Source organism: Carlito syrichta, unplaced genomic scaffold, assembly GCF_000164805.1.
Source record: "Carlito syrichta isolate Samal-C Ts95f unplaced genomic scaffold, Tarsius_syrichta-2.0.1 Scaffold309854, whole genome shotgun sequence".
Classification (NCBI taxonomy): Eukaryota; Metazoa; Chordata; class Mammalia; order Primates; family Tarsiidae; genus Carlito; species Carlito syrichta.
Window position 1 is genome coordinate 1,505,515 of NW_007253950.1, and position 5,523 is coordinate 1,511,037.

A 5,523-nucleotide genomic window follows, 5' to 3' on the forward strand; every position below is an offset into this window, starting at 1 on the left:
GGCCCAGATGGACTAAGACACATGGAGTCTTGGATAAGGAAACTCCTGAGTGGTGTCTGAACAACTCAGCAACCGTAACAAAGTTTGGCGTAACCACGCCATTGGATTATGATGATGTCACTTGTCTTAAGGACACATCAGTAGAGCAGCAGTGCTGTTCCTACCCATAGGTCTATACTAGCATGTCTTTATAACTCAGAGGTTAAGAGTGTGAAGTTTGGAGCCAGGCTTTCTAGATTTGGGACTCTCTACCATTGGCAGGCCGGCTATGTGACGCCGGGCAAGTTATGCACCTCCCTGAGCCTTGATGCTCTCATCTGTAATGTGGGGATAATAGCAGCACCTACCTTACAGGATTGTGTAGGGTGTCGATGAGTTAATATGTGGAAAGTGCTGAAAACTGCCTGACGATTAATAATCACTATATCAGTATGATTTTTTTTATGTGACGGTTTAGTTAAGATTCTGGACGTGACATGCCTAGCAGTGATTACCCCAGGAGAGGGAACAGACACGGAGCCGGAAGCAAGGAGGTTTCAGCCTGTATAGAGGTGTCTGACTTTTTGCAAGAAGTCATATACTATTTCTGTGACTTAAAATGAATGTTTTTTTTTCAACTTTAGAAAGGATTTATTGAGAGGACAGAAAAGCCCCCACTGTGGGAAGGGACCTGAGGGGGTTGGCCATGAATGCATTTTTTAAAAATAAAGAGGGACAGACCAGAAGGCTGGGCCCTTTGAAGTTAGAAGAGGCATTCTGCTTCCAGGTTGGGTCATCGGAACCACTGCCTCCCACCCAGGCCCATAAAACAGGGGCTGCAGGAAGACTTAGGGGGCTTGACTCACTGGGTGACACCAGATGAGTCCCCACCCTCCTTGTTCATATATATGTCAAGCAGGAGTAATACTTTCTAGCCAGCCCATCTCCCAGGGAGTTGTGGAGCTGATAAAAGAGCCGCTAGGGTCAGGAGGCCTGGGTTCAAATCCTGATTACAACATTTTAATGCTGTGCAACTTTGGGCAGGTTTCTTAACCTCTGTATGCCAATTTCCTCATCTGCAAATGAGGGTGATGATTTCAAATCTACTTTGCAGGGTCACTTGAGAGCTGAGACATTAATACATGCAAAGGGCCCAGCACAGCAAAGGGACAGGCCCCATCTGCAACCGATGCTATCTGGTTCTTATGTGCTGAATTCTCAGCACGGACCTGGCATCAGGCTGCTGCGTCCCACTGGCCTCTCCCACTGGAACTTCAAGCAACCTTTCCAGGCAGGTGTTGCCTCCATTTTTACAAAGGCAGTATTGTGCTTCTCTGAGAAGTCAAGAAGCAACATGTGGAATTAAAAATCTATGTTTTGCCTTTTGGTAACAGGATAAGACACAAATCTATGGTTGGGCATGGTAGTTCATGCCTGTAATCCCAGCACTTAGGAGGCCAAGGCGGGAGGATTGCTTGAGCCCAGGAGTTCAAGACCAACCTGGGTAATATAGCAAGACCTCATCTCTACAAAAAATTAAAAAATTAGCCGGGCGTGGAGGTGAGCACCTGTAGTCCCAGCTACTCAGGAGGTGGGAGGATTGCCTAAGCCCAGGTGGTCAAGGCTGCAGTGAGCCGTGATTGTGCCAGTGCACTCCTGCCTAAGCCACAGAGTGAGACCTTGACTCAAAAACAAAAACAAAAAGAAATCTATGCTGATTCCAGAGGTTGTTTCCTAACTGAAACACAAAACTGCCTTTGACAAATGGTCTTTTAAAACTAAATTATCCTTTCAACATAACTTTGTTATACAATCTGTGCTCTCTTGGAAAGTTCTTAACATTGCAGAAATGCACATAAAGATTCCCCACAATTTAATCTTTTTAGGGCTATGTGTATAATTTCCAAGACTTATAACCCATGTTTGAGGATTTTTTTTGGGTGTGTGTGTGCCTTACCTGAGAACCAAAACATCATTTCCTTAGTTTTTCTAGAAGCCATCTCACTTAAAAAAAAAAAAGATTAGAAACAGGGTCTCACTCTGTTGCCCAGGCTGGAGTGCAGTGGCGTGATTATAGCTCACAGCAGTCTCCCACTCCTGAGTTCAAGGGATCCTCCTGCCTCAGTCTCCCAAGTAGCTGGGACTGCAAGCACATGCCACCACACCCAACTAGTTTTATTTATTTATTTATTTATTTATTTATTTATTGTAGAGACAGGGTCTTACTATGTTGCCCAGGCTGGTTTCAAATTCCTGGCCTCAAGGATCTTCTAGCCTTGGTCTCTCAAAGTACTGGGATTATAGGTGTGAATCACCACACCCAGTCATCACTTTTAACTTTATTTTTTTTAAAAGCCCATTTGCTATGAACTAAAAGTAATGCCAAAAATAAAGCCAAGGAAAACAAAAACCAAAATGATGCTATTGAACTGTAGCTGGGTACTGCTGCCAGCCGAGCCCTGGCCTCCACCTGCTGAAACAATCAGGAGAGTGAGAGGTCTATAGACATGTTAGCATCTGACTGCGACTTTCTTTTTGACTAATCAGGAAGAATGAAAGAGAACTGAAAGGAGAACGGGTTTCTCATATTATGATTTAATTGAATCAGAGGCCCCCTCCACAAACCCCATGTTGACTCTCACTGGATAAGTCTTTACTTGGTGAAACGTTGACCTGATCATTTCTTTTTTTTTTTCTTGAGTTGAACTCTCACTCTGTCACCCAGACTGGAGTGCAGTGGCTGCTCCCGGCCACTGCAGCCTCGATCTGCTGGGCTCCGGTGATCCTTCCACCTCAGCCTTCCGAGTAGCTGGAACTACAGGCGTGCGCTACCACACCCGGCTCATTTTTGATTTATTGTGGAGATGAGGTCTCACCAAGTTGCCTAGGCAGGTCGCGAACCCGCGGGATCAGGCAATCCACTCACCTCAGCCTCCCAAAGGTGCGGGATTACAGGCTGAGCAACTGAGCCCGGCCTGATCATTTCAATAAGAGGATTCTGGCCAGGTGTGGTGGCTCACACCTGTAATCCAGCACTTAGGAAGATTGAGGTGGGAGGGTTGCTTGAGTCCAGGAGTTCAAGACAAGCCTGGGCAACATAACAAGACCTCATCTCTACTGGGAAAAAAAAAAGAAAAGAAATCAAAACAATTAGTCAGGTGTAGTGGTGCTTGCCTGTAATCCCAGCTACCTGGGAGGCTGAGGCTGAAGGATTACCTGAGATCAGAAGGTTGTGGCTGTGGAGACCCATGATGGCACCACTGCACTCCAGCCTGGGTGACAGAGTGAGACCCTAACTCTAAATAAATAAGCCACAGAGGCACAGGATACCTTCAGCAACTCAGGAAATCAGGCTACTTCAAGCACATGAAACAGCAAGTTTTTCTCTCTTTCAACATGAGGCTGTGATAAGACCTGAATGAGCTCCCCAAGGCATGAAAGTTCCCCTCATTTCACCAGGAGGGGCAGAAGAGACCCCGCAAGGCAAGGGGCTGGTGGGGTCTGGTCACAGTACAGGTTCCATTCCTCTGCCCAGGAGATGGCTTTTGGGGGATCTGGAAGCATCCCTGGGTCTGTAGCTGCCCTACATTGGCATGATCTTTTAGAATAAAGATTTGGGAACACAGACACAAACATTTTAAAAGTGAAAGCCTATGTGCCCCTTTGGAAGTCCACTTTGAGAATTCAGCCTAAGGAAACTATCAGAATGTGGCCAAGCTCCAGCCACAGGGACGTTCCTCACCACCTTGTCCAAGCTTGGATGTCAGTGGGAGCAGTGCTGCCTTTTCAGACAGAGGAAACCGGCTGGGACACCAACCATGGGCAGAAGGAGGCTGGAGCCTCCCCACAGAGCTCTGGAACTCCTGGGGAGAGGTGGCAGTTTGCAATAACAGGTCTCCTCTGGCTCCTGTGCCAGGTCCAGCCCTTTGCTAAATTACATGCAAATAATTCACCCTCAAGAAGTATCTGTGAGCACAAAGGCAGGCTTCAAACATTGTTTCCTCCTCCTCTTCTCCCTCCTTTTCCTCTCCTTCCTCTCCCCTTCTTCTCTCCCACCCCCACCCTTTTTTGCCGTTCCTTTTGCCTGGCTCCCTCATCCTCCAGACATCATGGTTTGCAGTTCCCTGCCTCACTCCCCACAAATGTCCCCAGTTCCCCTAACAAGAAGGCCACGCTCAGCCTCCCTGTCCCCAATGCAAACCTCCCTCCGCCCCAGCATGCCCTGCCCCTACCTGGCCTTCCTCACTGCGGTCACCCCACTTGGCCTCTAGTCTTTTTCTACAGCATCAGCTCCACAGCAGGGTCCATGCTGTGCTCCAGCTGCGGTTCAGAGTCCAGAGCCAGATCCAGCAACTTGTGGACCTCAGTGGATAAACTGGATGCACCCATAGGTGAGGTGTGGGTGCACAGTGGTGTCTGTGCTGTTGGTGCCCGCCTCACATAGAGCAGGGGCATTACTGGGCCCAATGAACATGTCCCTTCACCATCCTACCCAGAGAGTCATCTCCCTGTGTGGCCTAACCTCCGTCCACCTTCTTTTGGCCATCTACAATTTTAATATGGCTTTTTTTCTTTCTTAAAATGTGTATACATTTTGTTGACAACATTTGTATTTCCCTCCTTCTCACAAATGATAGTACACTGTATCGCTATATGTTCTCTATTTTGGTTTTAGTTGATGTAATTTGGAAGTCTAAGTCAAAAATTTTAAAATATGCCTTTAAAAAAAAATTCAGGGTCTCACTCTGTTGCCCAGGCTGGAGCAAAGTGGTACAGGGAAGCCTCAACCTTCTGGGCTCAGGAGATCCTTCTGCCTCAATCTCGTGAGTAGCTAGGACTACAGGCATGGGCCACTATGCTCTGCTTATTTTATTTTTTTGTAGAGACGAGGGCTGACTGTGTTGCCCAGGCTGATCTTGAACTCCTGGGCTCAAGCAATCCTCTTGCCTCCACTAAGTGCTGAGATTACAGGTGTGAGCTACAATACCCGCCTCCCAACCCCGCCCCCTTTTTTCTTTTAAACAGCTACATAGTATTTTGCTGTATGACTGCACTGTAACTGATTTAACTGTTATTGGACATTTAGGTTGTTTCCTGTCTTTTGCTATTTCAAACAGTGCTTAATGAATATCCTTGGACAAGCATCATTTTTCATGTGTGGGAGTAAATCTTTAAGAAAAACAGCAGTGGATTTGTAAGGCCAAGGGAAATATGCAGTTTGAACTTGGATAAATATAACAAATTACCCTCCTTAAGTGTTGTAGTAATTTGCCTTCCCACCAGCTATGAGTGAAGGATGCCTACTTCCCACACCCTTCCCAACTCGTGTGTCAGCAAACTTCCATATTTGCAAATCTGAGAGATGAATAATGGTGATTTTTTAATGTCTCTTATTATGAATGAACTTGGACATCTTTTCAAATAGTTAAGGGTTACTAGTAGTTTCCTTTCCATAAATTGTTCATATCCTTTTTCCACTTAAAAAAAATTCATTTTAGCCAGGCTCGGTGGCTCAGCCTGTAATCCCGCACCTTTGGGAGGCTC